Source organism: Felis catus, chromosome C2, assembly GCF_018350175.1.
Source record: "Felis catus isolate Fca126 chromosome C2, F.catus_Fca126_mat1.0, whole genome shotgun sequence".
In the NCBI taxonomy this organism is placed as follows: Eukaryota; Metazoa; Chordata; class Mammalia; order Carnivora; family Felidae; genus Felis; species Felis catus.
Genome location: NC_058376.1, coordinates 85925984 through 85946897, shown reverse-complemented (window position 1 = coordinate 85946897; position 20914 = coordinate 85925984). Strand labels below are relative to the sequence as shown.

The 20914-nt window shown below is 38.4% G+C and overlaps 2 pseudogenes; both read right to left on the bottom strand.

The window, feature by feature from the left end:
• Positions 1-4375: 4375 nt before the first annotated feature.
• On the bottom strand, positions 4376-12020 carry LOC101094741 (annotated as a pseudogene).
• Positions 12021-20327: 8307 nt separating this feature from the next.
• Positions 20328-20706, bottom strand: LOC101094249 (annotated as a pseudogene).
• Positions 20707-20914: the final 208 nt, after the last annotated feature.

Sequence of the window (20914 nt, the reverse complement as noted above, 5' to 3'; positions counted from 1 at the left end):
AGTATCTTGAAATCTCTCTCTATTCTGTCTTCAGATTGACTTTATGTATAGAATCTCCTCTTCCTCCATTTTAAAGGATGCAACAGTTGCATTTAGGGCCCAATCCTATAATCGAGGATAATATCTGCATCTCAAAATCCTTATTCATAGCTGCAGAGATGTTGCCATATAAGGTATTGTTTACAGGTTCCTGATTTTAGGATCTGATATCTTGGGGGCCATTATTTTGTCTACTACAGAGAGTAAGAGAAGACAAAAGAGGGAGCTTGTAGGGACAAGAGAATGAGAAAGGACTCTGGTCAATTTTTTTTTCCCAAATTTGCTAGTCAGGTAAGTAACTTCTTGGGGAAGAATAAGTGAGATATGAGAGTGGATAAAGTGTTCTTGCATTGTGCCTTTCAAATACTTTGAGACTATGATCTCTTAGTAAGAGATACATTTTACATTACAGAGAATACATACAAATACATACTTGAACACACACACACATGCACACACAAATACGCACTGAATTTAATGTGTGTGTGTGTATGTATGTATCTATTTATTTGTTTATTTGTTTATTTTAATGACTGACACATTTTTTAAAATGCTTGAAAGGCACACATAGTTTAGGGCATACAACAGAAAAAGCAGGTAAAGGATGTTCTCCAGTATAGAAGCTCCTATACCAGAGACTTATGGTAATAGGTCTGAACTATTCAGACCTCTTAATTAGGAATATGAAAAAAATCTATGAGAAGAAACAAGTCCTATCTAATTTGGGGCATAGATCAGCAACCTCATCAGGTTAGGAAGACTTGACATTGCTGAGTCACTTTCTGCATTGATGCAATATTAGCTTCTTCAGCTTTCCTTCTCAGCAATCAGTTTATACTCTGGGACAGCTCAGTGGAGTAGCTCATTAATATGGACCAATATTAGAGCTCTGAATCTAAATTGCTCTGTTCTATTACTAATAGGAATCCAAATATCAGTGGGACCATAAGTGGGTACAGCCATGAATTCCATGAGCACTTAACCTCCAAACGAAAAGGACACTTTCAAATTAGTTAAAATGTTATGCACAATCATGGGGCGCCTGGGTGACTCAGTCACTTAAGCATCTGACTCTTGATTTTGGCTGAAGTCATGATCTTATGGTTTTTGTTTTTTGTTTTTGTTTTTGTTTTTTTTTTTTTTTTTTGATCTTATGGTTCTTAGATCGGGCTTTGCATTGGCTCTGTCAGCGAGGAGGCTACTTGGGATTCTCTCTCCCCCTCTCTTTCTGCCCCTCCCCCACTCATGCTCGCTCACTCATGCTCCCCCCTTCTCTCTCTCTCTCTCTCTGTCTCTCTCTCTCTCAAAATAAATAAATAAACTTAAAAAAATGTTATGCACAATCAAAAGTGATTGTTAGAGATGATCTCTCAGGGCAATGTAACCTACCATTTCTTCTGGATCTATATCAAAAACTGTAAATGACTCTACTAGAACCTGAAAGAAAATGGCATAGGACATGAGAAACTATGGAAATACCTAGAATACTGGTAGAGCTGCAAACATCTTCAGAGAAAAGCCTCCTGATTGACCATTTTGTAAAACACACTACTCCATTCAGAGCTGAGTAATTTGCTGAAACCAGAGGCGATTCAGGGAACTGGGTAGTCTCCTGATTTCTGCCAGTCCAAAGCAAACTGCTCTGTGTTTCCTGCATCCTGAACCCTTAAATAACTGCTCTGTGAAGTTAACAATGTCTGAATTCTAATTTGCATTTCTTATTCTAAGATAATGTTGGCAGAATAGTTTGTGCTTTTACTTTTTGTCCTCTCAGGGAACACTTGACTTCAGAGTTTATTTTCCAAGCATCGGAAAAAAGCAAGTTTTCTCACAGATTGCTGAATGATAGTTTGTCTTGCCAATGGCTAAAAATTCCGATAACCAAGAGACAAATTTACTAAGACACGATGTATTACAGATGCTTTCTTGCAATTTTGAGGTACAGCCTTCTGAGACTCCATATTCAATCCGCTGGGTTCCAAATGGATCAAAAATGATTCAGTTCAATAGGAAATAGATGTTAAGTGCTTCAGTCAGTTCTAAGGTAACCAAGTTGGAGAAAAATTATTAAAACTGTATGACTGGATCTGGTCTTAGACTTTTATTTATTTATTTATTTATTTATTTATTTATTTATTTTTATTTATTTTTTTAATGTTTATTCTTGAGACAGAGAGAGACAGAGCATGAACGGGGGAGGAGCAGAGAGAGAGGGAGACACAGAATTGGAAGCAGGCTCCAGGCTCTGAGCCATCAGCCCAGAGCCTTACGCGGGGCTCGAACTCACGGACCGCGAGATCGTGACCTGAGCTGAAGTCGGACGCTCAACCGACTGAGCCACCCAGGCGCCCCTGGTCTTAGACTTTTAGATAAGTTTACTTTAAAATAATAGGATTGTTGCCGGAGACAAGGAAACAACTTCTGGTCAGTTCTATGTCAGAAATCCTGGATGGATTTGAGAAAAAGGCATACTTAGAGACAATGCATACGGGCTTCATCTTATTCTCTTGTGGAGGCTGAATGGGTGAGAGGATGAGACCACCTTTCTGAAGTAAAAGAAACCTCTTCCTTTAAGACCCAAATCCTTTCTGCCTGGACTTGGATCAGTTCTGTGACCTTTTCTTTTGCCACAATGTCTGCTTTCCTAGGGCCCTGGAAGGCAGTGCCCTGGTGGTTCTTTAGGTATTCAACCGAGATTCAAGTTCCTTCTTTTCGATACATAAATCATTCATCTGATGAAGCTTTTCAGTGTGTTCCTTGGTCTTTGTCATCAGCTCCCATCACACTTGAGCAAGCTTTTCCTACCACATCTTTTGCATTCAGTAATTCCTTTCAAAGTTTCTTGATCTTTAGCTCTCCAAGCGTTGTATTCACAGAAACCGTCTGAAGGACTTCTAGGTATATCATACCGCCAAACTTTCCGATCGTTAGTTGACAAACTATTTCTTCTATTCTGCTTATAGTTTTACCATCTCTCTCTTTTTGGATAAGCTGTTTATACCTCTCCCAACATTCTTTGTTAAGTTTTCCTGTACCTGGAATCCTCCACCTGGGCCTGCAGATGCTGCCTGTTCCACTTCAGGGAGCCTTTTCATCTTGACTCTTCATTTACTGTTGCTTAAAACTAGGAGCATTTCCTCATCATATTGAAATATCTTTTCTGGAACTTCTCCTGGGTGTATCTGGGGCATTTGGGGACTAGGAATATGCTGGGATATGTGGGGAAGAATTGACTGAATGCTCTTCAGTTCTTGTACCAGGCACTGTATTTCTTTGATGACAGCCACTTTAAGGTCTTGAAGAGAGAGGATGCACTTGTTCATGTGCATTTTCTTTGAATGGGCCATGGAGTCTGGGTGTCCCAGTTTCTCTTTCTTCTTGACAGTGTTTATTCTCATGTGCTCAGGTATCTTATAGTCTGAGGCTGTCTTCAGATTGAAGTCTGCCGTGTTACAACTGGGCCTCTTTGATGGTTTGAGCATCTTTGGGATCTTCATAGTCATCATAAGATTTACTGTTGTATGGTTTCTTCCATTCTTTTTTTTCACTGCTGCATCTTAAATTGGGCCCTTTCAGTTTTTATATATTTCCTCCTTTTCTCAATTTGATTTTCCACTATAATTTCACTTAGGGTTTTATGCCGATATTTCTTCCTTTTTTCTGTAATCGATTCTTCCAGCACACTAATAATCCCACCTGTATGTTTCTGGCCACCCTTTCTTCCAGCTCCCTTTTTCAAACCTCTCCAATTTACTTGTTCTTCTCTTTGATTGACTTACTCATTTGGACTTGGAGTACTTAGAGGGCTTCACAAACCTATAGGAAGATACTTGTGATCACTTTGTATGGCATGAACCACAATAGTATCACTTGCTTTTTTTTCTTAATTTTTTTTAATGTTTATTCATTTTTGAGAGAGAGAGAGAGAGACAGAGTGCAAACATGGAAGGGCAGAGAGAAAGGAGACAGAATCTGAAGCAGGCTCCGGGCTTCGAGTTGTAAGCATAGAGCCCGATGTGGGGCTTAAACCCACAAACTGCAAGATCCCAACCTGAGCTGAGGTCGGATGCTTAATCAGCTGAGCCACCCAGGCTTCCCAATAGTATCACTTTACAATGAATCATGAAATCTGTTCTGTAGCTTCATGAAGCCAAGTTGATGTTTCTCTTCTTCCGAAGCAAATTCCTTTCCCACTTGTTGAATTTTATAAGCTGTCAATCTTGGCATGAATTTTGGAATCTAGATAAAAATCTGTTCATTTAAATTGTGTATGCTTTGGTAATTTTTTTTTTTTAATTTTGTTTGTTTGTTTGCGAGAGAGAAGGAGAGAGAGAAAGAATGTTAGGCAGGCTCCATGCTTAGTGCAGAGCCTGACACGGGGCTCAATCCCATGACCCTAAGATCATGACCTGGGCCAAAATCAAGAGTCAGATGCTCAAATGGCTGAGCCACTTAGATGCCTCGCTTTGGTAATTATTCATTCATTTCTAGGAGTTTCCAAATTTTTTTCCTCAAAGCTTTGAGTTGTTCTTTCTTCCCACCTTTATTTCTTTCACTTCTTTCATTAACTTATCATGTTCTCTTTTTCTTCTGGCGTTCTCAATGCCGTAGGCCTTGGGATCTTCAATATCTTCTGTAATTGGCTCTGCTTCAGTTCCAAACCTGAGCAACAGCACTTGGGCTTTGATGGCTTTCTTTAGCTCAAATTCAGAAAAAATGGTGAAAGCAAAAACATTATTATCTATTCCAGTAGTCACCAAGAAATGGTCATCAAGCTAGGATAGATGCCTTTAATTCATCCATGCATATTGTCATGCATATTGAAGTGCCAGTAGTCCACCATAGTTGTCAATGAAGGATTTTTCTGATTTAGGATATAGACTTGAATTGCTCTGTTTTGAGCAATTTGCATTGCATTTGCATTCCAAAAAACATCATATCTTGGTTAATGCTGAAAGTGATAGTTTGGATGGTATTATCCTCTGTATCTTCAAGAAGATGAAAATCAACAAGTTCATCTTTCTTTTCTGTGATATCACTACTTTTGTCATATGGGGGGAACTCACAATGATATAGAAAACCAGAATCATACCCTCCCAAAAAAGCCTAGAACTTCCCTGGCTCAGAGTAAAATCCATAGAGGATGTGACAGGGAATTGATGGAATAAAGATTTCAGGTAATGGTTTCTCTTCCTCCTTTTTGCCCTGGAAATCCTTTTCTCCATCTTTTCTCATCTCTGCTGCTGTCCGTTTCCTCCTTTCTTTCATTTCTTTCTCTTCTGGCTCCTTTTATTTATTTCTCTTTTCTGTTTCTGTTAACCACAGAATCTTAGATTTGACACCTGAGGAATGGAAACATTTTATGCACATGTCTTTGATTTCATAGGAAACTACATCACTATCTTCCCCTTCCTCCTTAATGGTTGGAAATAGAGTTTCAAGAGCATAGCCGTTTCGCAGATAATCAGTAAAGTACTTTCAGGATGGGAGGTCAAAGACCATATTAACTGGCAAACAGGTCCAAGACTAGTAACATAATCGATTAGCTTATAATCTTTTTCTGCCTCAAAGAAGACAGTTTGGTGTTTATTCCCTGTAGCTAGAATTTCTCCATCATGTTCATAAGGTAAAACAGTGACACAAGCAATATAGGATTTGAAAAACCATTTCAAATGAATATCTGCATTTGAAATTTTCTTCCTTTCTGCAAAATTGTGAGGCCTTTTGGATCGCAGAGTTCAAGAATTTGAACAACTCCATCTTTAAATACTAAAATAATATGTCTTCCAGTGTAGCTTACCAGTTGGGGTACCCAAGCCAGGGAAATACCTCTTTGAATTTCATCTGAGCCAAAGATGTTTTGCTAGCAAAATCCTAGATTACAAAAGAGCAGTTCAAGGAAGTAGTGGTCATGAGATAAGTGAGGGGTGAGATAGCCAAGGCTTCAGTAGCTCCCAAATGGAAGGAGAAAAAACATTCTGAGTCCTAGGTATTATTTTGAGTTTGAATTTTATGTGTATTTAAATTGAATTTAATTGAAATGAATGTTTTTGAGACAATATTTATCCTTACTTCATGAGATGTATGCTGGTCATTTCTGTTTCTTAGAAAAAAATGCTTGGAAAACCCATGAAGTTTACAGCCCATTAATTGGTCATGATAGGAAGTATGGAAAGCATAGCTCCATAAAATTCCACACTTGGAAATATGATACCAGGCAAATAAGATTGTTTTTCCCTAAAACCTATGTGCTAGACATTGTGCTGTATTCTTTATGTAGATTATTTCACTTTACTTCATGACGATAATACTTATTTCTGTTTTGCAGATGAGGATATTTTGCCAGATATATATATTGTTTTTCCCTACAGATCCCTTCTCTGTCATTTTCCATTCTGCTCTATATCCCAGAGGAACGCACGAAGTTAGGAAGCTCTCTTATATTCTGGCTTGGGGTTCATTTATGTCCATGATCAGAAGATGAGAAGGTAGGAGGACAGTCAGTTAATGATGTTCATTTCTCCATCTTCATACCTAGTGGTTGCCACAGGCTGACTGAGTTTGTCCACTGAAGAATACAGTTTCTGTTGTATGTGTGTGTTTGCATATGAACATATGTGTGTTATTCCCACTCCTTGCTCCTTCAAGTCTAAGAGTAGTAGTGACTACTACTACTAATAAGGCCCCAGTGGCCTTATTAGACGCAGACACTTTGGCCATCATTTTGAGTTTCTCTTAATCCTGTTGATACCTTTGTAAATAGTTCCTTTATTAAATTCTCCCCAGTTACTCCATTTGGCTATGCTTTCTGTCTGTCTCTAACATGGGTGGTGATTGTCCTAAGAAGCTACTGAAATAATTCAAGTAGGAGATGATGGTAGCAGTGGAAATGGAAAGGAGGGCTGGACTCCTGCTTATGTTTTGAAGAAAGAACTGATAGATTTTGCTGATGGAGGAAATGTAGTGTGTGAGAAAAAGAAAGGAGTCAACAGTGACTCCAAAAGTGTAGGCTTGAGCAGCTGGAAGGATTGAGTTGCCACTGGATGGGACCAGAAAGACTTCAGGAAGAACAAGCTGGGGAACTTTTTTCATGTTAAATTTGAATTTAGATATCAATTAGGTATATAAAGAATGTTTTCACATAGGCTTTTGGATGTATAAGTCTGATGTCAAGAGAGAGGTCTGGGAGTCATCAGCCCAGAGATAGTCTTCAAGGCCAAGGAACAGATGAAATCATTGATTGCCTAAGTGGAGAGAGAAAGAAGAGGAATAAGGGCTGTTTTGTGGATCCTCTGTGTTTGGAATTCAGGGAGATGAGGAAGAACCAGAAAGTTAGACTCTAAAGGGTGACCAGAAACCAGGTGAGTGTGGTGTCCTGGAAGTCAAATGAAGAAAGTGTTGAGTGGAGAAGTGTGTAAAATGCTGCTAATAGTCAAATGAAACAACAACTGAGAATTGACTGCTAGAGATCACTGGTGATATGAGAAGAGCTTCTATGCTGTGATGGGGACAGAAGAATAGAGATAGGGATTATAAGACATCTCTTTCAAAGAATTTTGCTGAGAAAGGAATTGGAGAAAGAGGACAGTTCCCAGAGGGAGAAGTAGTGTAAGGAGGGGTTTTTGTTTTTTTAAGATGGAAGAAATAAAAGTATGTTTATCTGCTGTAGGAATGACCTTATAGAGGGGGAAATTTGACAAAATTCATTGAATTACATATTTTAACCATATAGTTAATTAATATTTTTTTTTTTTTTTTTTTAAATTTTTTTTTCAACGTTTATTTATTTTTGGGACAGAGAGAGACAGAGCATGAACGGGGGAGGGGCAGAGAGAGAGGGGGACACAGAATCGGAAACAGGCTCCAGGCTCTGAGCCATCAGCCCAGAGCCCGATGCGGGGCTCGAACTCCCGGACCGCGAGATCGTGACCTGGCTGAAGTCGGACGCTTAACCGACTGCGCCACCCAGGCGCCCCAAGTTAATTAATATTTTAATTCAGTTATTTTAACTGAATCTAATAATTTTGATGAAATTAAATTATATAATTTAAGAACGAGAAGAAAGTGTAGAGACCATTTTTTCCCCAACAGCTTTGCTTTATACAGGGCCTCGGAGTGGTTGACTGACTTCTAAAGCGCTGACACAGTTCAGTAACTGCCCACCCTTATTGTCCACACTCCAGGTGTGTGTAATGTTAGGGTCATGAGATGAGAGGGTCACAGAATTACCTTTTCCTGTCTTTCCTGACCACTGTTTTTTAGGAATTATCTCAGATCTGGATTAATGGAGTCTTAAGTTCCTGACTAACAACTATTTAGCCTAGGGAATCTTATGTAGGCAGCTGCTCACATAATGCTATATGTAAAACTAAACGGTGCTCAGTATATATTTTCTTCCTTTCCTTCTTCATTCCACCTCCACTTATCCTATTCCTGCCCTCCTTTCCTCCACTGATCCTGCCATGACCTGACAATCTACCATTGGGAATTCATCTTGTTGTTCCCTGTTTGGATATGAATACTGAGCTGTGATCAACAGCTCCTCTGTGAAGTATTTTAAGAGATACTTTTGGGGTTATAACTAGTAAGAGGAATACTTTAATTGGAGTACAGAAAGAAAGGAAGAAAGAAGAGATTTAGAACAAGTGGGACCAAAGACTGCCCAGGTAGGAACCATTCAAAGACCTAGGGTAATGGGGAAGTGGAGGGGTTGCTATGAAGCCAGAAAGGAGGGCCCAAGGTCCAGACACTGTTTACTCCAGTCAGCCTCATCTGCATCCAGTCAGCTGAGCCTGCCCTGCCCTGTGGCTATTATAAAATAATTTATGTCTCCTGTGATTTTTGCTTCCCTTTTCTCAAGCTGTTTCATTTTTTCCTTACTGCATCTTAGTCTGACTCCCTGATTTACTTTTTAATTACCAGAACTGTTCTCCTTATTTGGTCCAGAGCATGAGTGGAGGGCCAGTCAGAAAAATGAAATGTATTTGACCAGGGTGACAGCCTTAGGGGGCATGTATTTGTAGATAAAGACTCTGCTCTCAGTCTGTGAGGAAGGAAAATTGAGGCACTCAGAATTTCAGGGGACTTGGAAATTGGGGTAGCCTAGGTGCCTTTTTCCAAACGGAGATTTCCCAATCAACCCTCCATTTCATTCCATCTTTGCATGTCTTTTTCTGTTGTGTTTCTCAGTTCTTTTTCCCCCTTCCCCAGCCAGGGTTCCATGTGTATGTAGTAGCTTTATGCATTGAGTAAATTGAGCCCTCCCTGCTGAGCTGTCAGCAAATGGAACTGACCAGCAGAACAGTCTGTGTAAGTGCATCTTGTGCCCGGGCCAGACAGACAAGCACAATTATTTGATTGCAGGAGATTGCCACTAAATGAGGGTGAAATAGTGGGTCTGCGACTTGTTGGTGAATATTATTAATAATATAGTGTCATGAATTAATAACATAGTGTCATGTGAAACAAAAGCTACACTGGAAGGTCTGTCTGAAGTCCCATTTTAAATCACATTTTCAGGGAGGTAGATGGTGGAGGAGATGAGATGTAATAAAACAAGGTGTCTTTAGGCACCCGTTTGGGAGTTTCAGTTTGACGTAGGCTGAAGTTAAGGGGATACGTGTTGCATTCGTAAGTTATTTGGTGGCCAGAATGAAGCATGGGATTCATTCCTGGCTAATTGTCATAAGCATCTCATTGCTATAGTGCTCTACTGTGAAACAAATCATCTTCTAGAGTCCTTGAAGAGAGGTCATTGCAAAAACCCCACGAAATTTTTCCTGGCAACTGTGATGTCCTTGGTGACTGCATAGTCAACTTCTTTAGCCCACCCACCACACAATCATTCCAGACTCTTCCACTTCTCCCTTCATAAACCTCATAGTCCTGCCAAATAGGATTTGTCACCAGTATTCTCCAGATGTGCACTCAAGTCCACTGCCCCTAGGTTTTTATTCAAGTGATTCTCTCTGTTCCAAGTGCCCTTTCCCCATCCCGTATCTCTGTCCATCAGTTAAAGGCCCAGATCCAGTGTGCCTGCGGTGAAGCTTTCTTTTGTTTATTCTTCTTTGTTCATTGTGAACAGGTGTCCATAAACTTTATGTAAAGTAACAGATAGTAAAATTTAGGCTGTCCAGGCCATATGTAATCTATTTATTCTTCTATCAAAATGTGAAAACTACCTTTTTAGCTTGTGGACCTTGACAAAAACAACCCACAGGATGAATTTGGCTCATGGCACTGAGCTAGTCCATGGTCTAAAGTGATCTCTTTTCTCTAAACTGTACAATTTTGTTTTACACATGCCGCTTACCTCATCTAGCCTTGTATAGAAATTATTGGTATATAAGTATTTTCTCTATTGAACTGAAGATTCTTGTGAGTTGAAATCATGTCCCATATACTTTACTCCTTACAAGATCTATTATCATATCTATTATCATATAGAAAGTGCTCAAAGGATATTTGTAAAATGAATGAACTTATTACTTACAGTATCTTCTATCAAGAACACAATTTATTTTCCACTCTCCTAAGCCCTACCAAGCCCTTCACTTTCTGACAGGTAAGTCTTCTACCTCTACTTTGAACCTGGATCCGAACCTGGATCCCTCAATAAGGCCATTGTGCACCACAAATACAACTGGTATTCAGACATTGAATATTGTTTTCATTTATTAAATATTGTACTCATTGAGCACTTACTGTACTCACTGAACACTCAGAGCAGAGCTCTGAGAAAAAAATCTATGGTGAGACAGATGAAAACCTCAGCCTCTGTGGTGCTTTTGCAGTCTAGGCTGGGAAGCATGATCTTAGTATGATCTTTCCTCCTGACATGTTTTAATTTCACTGTTCTGTTTTTCAGATCATGACTTAATAATAATATATGCTATTTGGTTTACCAGGATGCAAGAAATAATAAAAACTATCATAGTAGAAGCTGACATTTATTATGTACTTGAGACAGTTATAGATACCCTTTTTAATGCATGTAACCATAAGGACATTAGAGAATTTATCTGTAAGCAATTTATCCATAAGGAAGTTAATGAAGCAATTAACAACATTTAGTTATTTCATTGTCACTCTGGATAAGCTGGTGATCACAGCTGTCACTTAACCAGGTTATAGGAGATAAAACAGTCCACTAGAGGCAATATCTTGATCATCAGCTAAAGTAAGCAACATCAGTTAGCATAGGCACATAGTGCTTAATAAGCGGCTCTTGGTTTAAAAACATAACTTAGCCAGTACGTGAAGGACTAGAGATTTTATTTAAGGTCTGTTTGCGTCCTAAGCCTGAACTTTCCAGTATAATCAAAGCAATGTTGGCTCATGTTGAAGTTCATTCTGAGCACATACTTGCACTGATAGGAACAACAGTGAAGCAGAACATAAAAACAAACAAAAATAACTGCACATACAATTTGTTGAAAGAAATTAAGATATTTTCGGCAGTCTCTGAAGAAAATATTTTAAGAGGGACTAAGACGTAATAGAAGAATTTCTTTAAGGTCTTGTGTCCTTATTGTCTCTTTCTTACTGTCTGCCTCACACAAAATCTATTGACAGACAAAGCTCTAAGCGCTCCCAGTTCCCCTCAATGCTGTTTGCTCAGCTCTTTTTCCCCTTGCCATCACTCCTCAATCCGTTTTATTCCCTTTTCCAGTTACTCTCTACCCATTCATGGTTTTCCCATTCCTTTGTATTCTCTCCCTCCCCACAGTCCACACTGTGGTAAGTCAAATTCTAAGATAGTTCCCAAGATTCCGAGGCACTGGTGTTCATCCATAGCATGATTTATCCCTGTGGGTGTGGGCTGGACCTGTGGACATGGTGGGCTCATTGCTCTTGATTAGATTACATAATATGGCAAAGGTGATTTGATAGTCATTTCTGTGGTTATATTACTTTATGTAAGAAACTGTCATAGACTGGAAGGAGATTCTCCCACTTGCTTTGAAGAAGTAAGCCGTCATGTTTCAAAAGGCCTGTGGCTAGGACCTGAAGGTGGCTTCTGGGAGCTGAGAACAACTTCTAGGAGCTGACAGCCAATAAGAAAATGAGTCCTTAGTTTACACCTGCAAGAACTGAATTCTGTCAATAACTGCACTGAGTTGGGAAGAGGCCCCTAAGCCTCAGGTGAGATTGCAGCCTGAGTTGACAACTTGGTTTCAGCCATGTGAGACCCTGAGCAGAGAATTTAACTGCAGTGTTTCTTTCTTATCCTCTTTTGGATTAGTCAAGTGTTTTGTTTTTTGAATTCTGTTTCTGCTCTTCCATTACTTGTTAGTTACACACTCTTTTACTGTTAATGTGGTGGCTACTCTTAATAGTATGACATGGCTTTTCGACTTACTAGAATCTAATATACATTAATACTTCTGTGATTTCTTAAAAGACTTTTTCCCCTTTCTGCCTTCTGTGTTATTTTCATATATTTTAATTATACATGCATTTTAAATGCTGAAAACCTTATTTTTATTTTATACAGTCAGTATTCACTAAGATTTACCCCTATAATTATCATCTCTGTTGTTCTTTATTCTTTTTGTTTTTCTTTTCTTCATTTCCATACCTCTGTCTGTGATCACATTCCCTCCACCTGAAGAAATACTTCCAGTAGTTCTTTATTGCAGGCCTGTTGGTGACCTACAATTTTTGTTTACTCAGAAATATCTTTGTTTTGTTTATTAAAGGGTATATTCTCTATATACCCTGTAGATATATAGCTGTAGATTAATAGCTAATTTCTTTTATAACTTTAAATAAGCCATTTCATTAGCTGTGGTTCCCATTGTATTCTGGTGAGAAGAAAGGTCTCTCAGTATAGTTTTGTACCTCTATCATTTTTTGGAGGGGTGTGCTTTTAAGTTTTTATCTTTATCTTTTTTTCCCTCAGCAATTTAATTATAATATACCTACATGTGGGTTTTTTTATTTTTTTTATTTTTTTTTTTTAATTTTTTTTTTCAACGTTTATTTATTTTTGGGACAGAGAGAGACAGAGCATGAACGGGGGAGGGGCAGAGAAAGAGGGAGACACAGAATCAGAAACAGGCTCCAGGCTCTGAGCCATCAGCCCAGAGCCTGACGCGTGGCTCGAACTCACGGACCGCGAGATCGTGACCTGGCTGAAGTCGGACGCTTAACCGACTGCGCCACCCAGGCGCCCCACATGTGGGTTTTTTTTTTTAATGTTTATTTCTGAGACAGAGACAGAGCATGAGTGGGGGAGGGGCAGAGAAAGAGGGAGACACAGAATCAGAAGCAGGCTCTAAGCTCTGAGCTGTCAGCACAGAGCCCGATGCGGGGCTCGAACTCACAGACTGCGAGATCATGACCTGAGCCGAAGTTGGACGCTCAACCGACTGAGCCACCCAGGTGCCCCAGATGTGGATTTTTTTTTTAATTTACATTTCTTGGGAATAGTTTTTCTTCACGAACTTATGGATTTTTGTTTTCGGTTTGAAAAATTCTCAGTCATATTTCCTCAGGTATTATTTTTACCCTGTTTTCAGTTTTCTCTTTTTCTGAAACCTCAGTTAGATAACGTGTAAAAAATTCTTACTGCATCTGTTTTCTTTTATTCTGTGAATTTGTTATCCATGACTAAATAACAAACCACCCCAAAATTTATAGCTTAAAGCAACAAACATTAGTTATAATGCAGTTTCTTTAGATCAAGAATTATAGAGCAATCATCATTCTGGCTCAGGCTCTCTCATGAGGTTGCAGTTGAGATGTTGGTTAGAGGCATACTCATCTAAAGGTTTTTATGTGGCTAAAGGGAACTCTTTCAAAATGGCTTGCTCACATGGCTTTTGAAAGGAGGCCACATTTCCTCACCACGTGGATAGTATATTTCATAAGGCTGTTGCATGTCTCATGATAGGGTATCTGGCTATCCCCAGATTAAGTGAAATGAGAGAGAATGCAAGGAAGAGATTGTAATGCCTTCTATGACCTAATTTTGGAAGTTCTACACTGTTACTTCCACCATATTCCATTTGTTAGAAGTACATTATTAAGTCCAGCCCACAGTCTAGAGGAGAGGAATTAAACTCTAACTTTTGAGAGGACGAATGTCAAATATATATTGTGGATATATCTTAAGATATATTGTGGATATATGGAATATATAAGATATATTATGGATATTTCTTAAAACCACCAAACTCTGAATTCTGTTTTGTGCATCCTTTTCTATTTCTGTGCTTCCTTATTAAAGGTTTTTTTTTTTTTTTCCTGATCTTTCAGTTTATAGATTCCCTCATTAGCTAAGTTTAATATGCTGCTAAACACAGCAGTTGGGTTCCTAATTTTGGTTCCTTTTCAATTTTAGAATTTCTGTTTGGCTCTTTATAAACTTTCTGGTCACTGGGTATAGTTTTAGCCCACTGACAAAATTTTTAATCTCTTCAATGAAAAAAAAAAGCATAGCTATTTTAAGTTCATGTATGATCAAATCTAGAGCTGTTTGTTGTTTATACTTATTCTTGTTTGTTGTCCTGACTTCTCTTGTATTTGCTTATACTTCATTTTCTACCAGATATTTCATTTAAAAATTGTTTGTAGAAATTAGTTGGAACTTGAGAAATGTTACATTTTCCATAAGGGATTTTTTTCTCCCTTTTCCAAATGTCTACAAACACCTACTTATGTAATTACTTTAATCCAACTAATATTTTCTAAACCACTCAGATAACTAACTTGAAGCTGGGTTTCATTCTGGTTCTCTCAACTCAACAGAGAATGCTCTTTGGGAGTGCTAATACAAAGATGGATGGCTTACTGGAGCTCTTATCATTGGGAAGCCTGGAATCAATTTTGTCATCCTTGCTGCATAAACCTGTCAAAAAACGCTCTATAGTATCTCAGTCACCTCACCCAAAATTGGCAAATGCCACCAGTCAAGGCAAAAGAGGCCAATGTTTGGCTAAACTCTCTGAATCTCTGACTTCTCTAATATTTCAGATAAATTATTCTTTAATCTTGTTAGCTGTCCTGACTTATCCAAGTCAATGTTTTATGTATGTTATCTATTCTTTCCAGTTTGCCTTTTTTCAGAGGATGATCTGAATTACTTTGGCCACCATCACTGAAATCCAAAGTCTCCTTGTTCTTTATAGCAATATAAAAAAACTAGCAAGATCTGACTATAAATAAATAAAGGATCTTAACAAAGAATATGAAGAAATTGCATTTTTTTCCTTTGTTGCAAAAATATTGTTCATCTGCTGGGAATGGACATAGAAAATCTTGCATACCTTGCTTGAAATCACAAATCATGGTTATTCCATTTACTTCCAATGAAGAGGAACATAGTTGAAGAGATCTCTTCATATAGTTTTCATATAGTCTCATGTATCTAATTTTCCTTGGGAGCTCTTATAACATAGATTATAAATGGAATGGACAAGCTGATGTGACATTTTGAATTTAGTTGATAAAGAGGGAGGAAAGAAGAGGAAAAGAGAGAGAGGAGGGAGTAGAGAGAAAAGAGAGAACAGACTAGTTTACAGTGATATTACTATAAGTCTAAAACAGATTTATATATAGGCCTGTGAGATAAACTGTCACAGGGTTTAATTGCATAAGGATTGTGGTTGGATGTTGACGGGGTTGTGGAGTGTTGGGGGTCCAGAGCCAATGTCCAAGAAAGAATTATTGAGATATCTTTGGTGCAAAAAGGTGATTTTATTAAAGCATGGGACAGGACCCATGGGCAGTAAGATCTGCACTGGATGGTTGTGAAGAGTGACTGCTTATATACTGTGGAGTTGGGGGAAGTAAGTCAAGAGAAGTTTCTTTTTTTTTTTTTTTTTAAGAAAAATATATTTTTTTCAAGAATAGAACTTAGTAATTCATCACTTACATGTAACACCCAGTGCTCATCCCAACTAGTGTCCTCCTTAATGCCCCTCACCCTTTAGCCCTTCCCCCTGCTTAACACCCCACCAGCAGCCCTCAGTTTGTTCTCTATATTTAGGAGTCACTTATGGTTTGCCTCCCTCTCTGTTTTTATATTATTTTTGCTTCCCTTCCCTTATTTTCATCTGTTTTGATGAGTGAAGTCATATGATATTTGTCATTTTTTGACTGATTTATTTTGCTTACCATAATACACTCTAGTTTCATCGACATTGTTGCAAATGGCAAGATTTCATTCTTTTTGAGTGCTGAGTAATTTTCCGTTGTATATACCACATCTTTTTTATCCATTCATCAGTTGATGGACATTTGGGCTATTTTCATACTTAGGCTATTGTCGATAGTGCTCCTATAAACATTGGGTTGCATGTGTCCCTTCAAATCAGCATTTATGTATCCTTTGGATAAATACCTAGTAGTGCAATTGTTGGGTCATAGGGTAGTGAGGTGGTATCTCATGGTGGTTGTGATTTGTATTTCCTGATGATGAGTGATGTTGTGCATTTTTTTCATGTGTCTGTTAACCATCTGGATTTCTTTCTTGGAAAAGTCATGTCTTTTGCCCATTTCTTCACTGGATTTTTGTTGTTGTTTTTGTTGTTAGGTATTGAGTTTGAGAAGTTCTTTATAGATATTGGATACTAACCCTTTATCTATCTGATACATCATTTGCAAATATCTTTTCCCATTCTTTTGGTGCCTGTTAGTTTTCTGATTGTTTCCTTCCCTGTGCTGAAGCTTTTTATCTTGATGAAGTCCCAGTCTTTCATTTTTAAGAGGAAGTTTCTTAAAGGGATTTCCATATGCTAAAGAAGACTCACAGATTACTGGAGGCCTAGCTATTGTCAAGCTAGGGTTGTTTTACCTCTAGCAAAGCATTCTCATTAAGATAGTAGGGAGTTCCTGGAGGTAAGGCTGTTGATAAGATATTTGTAAACTGATGGAGACTCTGTCAATTTAACCACTTGTTTTCTGTCCTTTCCTTTGTTCTTGGGCTACCAGGAGTGCCTGGGGAATGTCACCAAAATCCCACCTGGGCGTGGGAGGTTGGTAGCTTGTGTTTTGTCCTCAGCTTGCTTTATGCTCCCTCATCAGATGTGACTGGAAATGGGGAGGAGGAGACCTTGGTACTTTAGATTGAGCCTGAGCCTTGTGGAGAGAGAAACTTTAGGCAGAAGCTGAAGTTGTTGCCTTAATGATGGGCTTATTGAAATGAGGGCACCAGCAAAGCTGTCCTAATTCCCAGGAACAGGTGAGATACAGAAGGACCATGAGAAGATTTGTTACTGGGAACTCTGTGGGAATCAAGTGCCATTTAAGTATTTTGGTGCTGTGACAATGAGACATCTAATGAAAGTTCAATAGGCAACTGAATTATGGAGTATGAGTTAGAATTTGGTATGGAAAAATCAAATTTGGCAGTCATTAGCCTAGAGGTGAGATCAATATCCTTAGAACAAGGATATTGTTAAAAATAGTGATTCTATATAAATTATAAAAAGTTCTATTTTTTAAGATTTTATTTTAGACAGAGAGAGTACAAGCCGGGGTGGGGGGGTGCTGAGAGAGAGAGAGAGAGAGAGAGAGAGAGAGAGAGAGAGAGAGAGAGAGAATCTTAAGCAGGCTCCATGCTCAGCACAGAGCCTGATGAGGGGGTTGATCTCATGATGCTGGGATCATGGCTTGAGCCAAAATCAAGAGTTAGATGCTCAACTGACTGAGCCATCCAGATGCTCCTAAATATTTTATTTTTAAGTATTCTCTACACCCAATGTGGGGCTTGAACTCACAACCTTGAGGTTGGGAGTCACTTGCTTCACTCACTGAGCCGGCCAGGTGCTCCCCAAATTCTATTGTTTTAATGACACAATTCATTTATGCTTGCATTTCTTTATTTTTGACATATCCTTTAGTTGAGATGCTTAGATCATTCAAAGTTGAAGGGTTTTATAAAAGGAAAAAAAGAATAGTGAAGCAATGATATCACTGAAAGGAATCTGTCAGCAGAGTAGGATTAGCTTGTAGGGGAGGGGCTTAGTGACTGTTAAGCAAATGAAAAGAAAAATGGAATTAAGAACAGAATCATTCATTCTCCATACACTGAAATATAGTTTGTAATAAATTAACTGCCATAGTTAGAAAGACATATGGGCTCAGTCTCAAATACCAGACAGAATTCATTAGACAGAATCAAGGATAAATTTGGAGTTGAATGATTTCTGTGAACTTCTTTCCTCAGGTCACCTTTCAGACAGTTGAGAATTTACCTGGGGCACTAGGAAGTCTGTTTCCCTCTTGTTCTCCTGTCTTCTTTCCATTTACCCCTCCCCCTACCAGGCTCTGGCTTGCCCTGGATCTTCACCATCTCCACACTGGAGACCTGTCAAACAAACAGACCTTTCCTGTTGCAGTTAATTTATTGTTATGGTAAATCATCTTCTTTTCATTTGGTGTGAGCTTGGGGTAGGATGAGAGAGAGAATCCTGTTCCGCCCTTCTGGTGAAGATCAGGTGGGACAAAGGTAGGAAGGGGACAGAGTTTCCAGTCTTATATGTGAGTGATGAAAATATTACTGTTTACACAGAAATACAGTAGCCAGGAAATGGGCCATGTATTAGAGAAGGCTTTTAAATGTTATAAATGCTATTTTTAAATTATCGAGTGTAGTCACTGAAGGGAAGGGTGTAGAGATATGCAGAATTAAACTTCTTTTTTAATTTTTATTTATTTTATTTAAAAAAATATTTTCTTCTCCTCCTCCTTCTCCTTCTCCTTCTCCTCCTCCTTCTCCTTCTCCTTCTCCTTCTCCTTCTCCTTCTCCTCTCCGAGACCATACAAGCAGGGAAGAGGGGCCTGAGGGAGGGATAGAGAATCTTAAGAAGGCTCCAGGCTCAGTGCAGAGCTCAACACAGAGCCCAATTCCAGGACCCATGACCTGAGCAGGAACCAAGAGTCAGATGCTCAACTGGAGCCACCCAGATGCCCCTAGCTTCTTTCTATTAGTAGGCATTTACAGCTATAAAGTTTCGTCTGAGCCATGCTTTGACTCAGTTCCACATTGTTAGAAGTTGTATTTTTGTTTTCATTAATCTCACAGTATTTTCTAATTTCCTTTCTGATTTCTTTTGACCCATTGGTTATTTTGGAATGTGTTGTTTAATTTCCCCAATTTCCTTCTGTTATTGATTTCTAGTTTCACTCCATTGTCATCAGAGAATACACTTTGCATGATTTCAGTTCCCAAATTAATAAGAATTGTTTTATGTCCTAAAATATCATCTGTTTTAGAGAATATTCCATGTGCACTTGAGTGGCATATGTATTTTTCTGTTACAGAGCATTCTGTAGATGTCTGTTAGGTGTAGTTGGTTTATAGTGTTGTTTAAAGCTTCTATTTCCTTACTGATCTTCTGTCTAGCTGTTCTGTCCATAATTGAAAATGAGGATATTGAAATTTCCAATTAGTGCTGTTGAATTAACTATTTCTTTCTTTAATTCTGTCAGTTTTTTATTCCCGCATTTTGAAGCTCTGTTAGATGCATATATGTTTATAAATGTTATATCTTCTTGGTTCACATTTTTTATCATTATAAAATGTCATTCTTTATCTCTACTACAATTTTTTGAATTTTTTTTATTATTTACAATAATAAATTATTATATACAAAAATTATAATAATACAAAATTATTACAATTTTTTATTTTTGAGAGAGAGAGCACGTGCATGTGAATGGGGGAGGGGCAGAAAGAGAGGCAGGCACAGAGTCAGTCCAGAGCCCAATGTGGGGCTTGAAGCCATGAACTGTAAGATCATGACCTGAGCTGAAGCTGAGTAGGATGCTTAACCAACTGAGCCACCCAGGTGCCCCTCTAGTAACAATTTTTGTCTTAAATTCTGTTTTGTCTGATGTTAATATCACTACTCTAGCTCTTTTCATTTCTTTTCACGTGGTATATCTTTTTCCATTTTCTTTTAACCTATTTGTGTTTTCGAATTTGAAGTGTGTCTGTTGTATAAAGCATATAGCTTCATCATGTTTCTTTGTTCATTAATGTCTCCCTTTTAATTGGAGAGTTTAATCTGTTTACATTTAATACAATTACTAATAATTACACATTTTGCTGTTTTTAACATATCTTGTGTCTTTTTTTTTTTTTGATCCTCCAGTTATCCATTACTCTTTTCTTTTGTGTTAAATAGATCTTTTCTTTCTATTTCTTTTCTTTTCTTTTCTTTTCTTTTCTTTTCTTTCTTTCTTTCTTTCTTTCTTTCTTTCTTTCTTTCTTTCTTTCTTTCTTTCTTTCTTTCTTTCCTTCTTTTCTTGGAATAAGAACCAAGTTTTCTATTTGTTCATTTCTTGCATTTAAAGTATTCTTCAATGACATCCTTGGCCTGAACTCTTTACCATAGTCCTTAGCCACCACACAACTGCTTTACAGGGTTTTCCTTCTTTGTCAATTTTACTGAGGCCTACCCATTCCCCTAGCTTCTTGTTGTCATCAGCCTTAATCAGGTTGATTTGGTGTTCAGCACAAAGGGCCTCCACCAACTTGGCATACATAGGCTCATCACAGTTGGATGCAAGCACACAAAGATGGGCTTGGCGCTTATTAAGCTTTTGGCAGCTTTGCGAATTCCATGTACTAGGCCATGTACTCTCATCATGGATGAGAGTGGTCTTCAGCAACTCAGTATTTACACCTCCAACAGCAATGCCTTCCTCAGCCATGGTGGCAGATTATGGGTGGAGCTGAATCTTTAAAAAAAAAACAACAACTTTTTTTTTAATGCTTATTTTTGAGAGAGAGAGACAGAGCATGAGCAGGGGAGAGGCAGAGAGAGGGAGACACAGAATCCAAAGCAGGCTCCACGCTCTGAGCTGTCAGCATGAGCCCAATGCGAGGCTCAAACTCACAAACTGTGAGATCACAACCTGA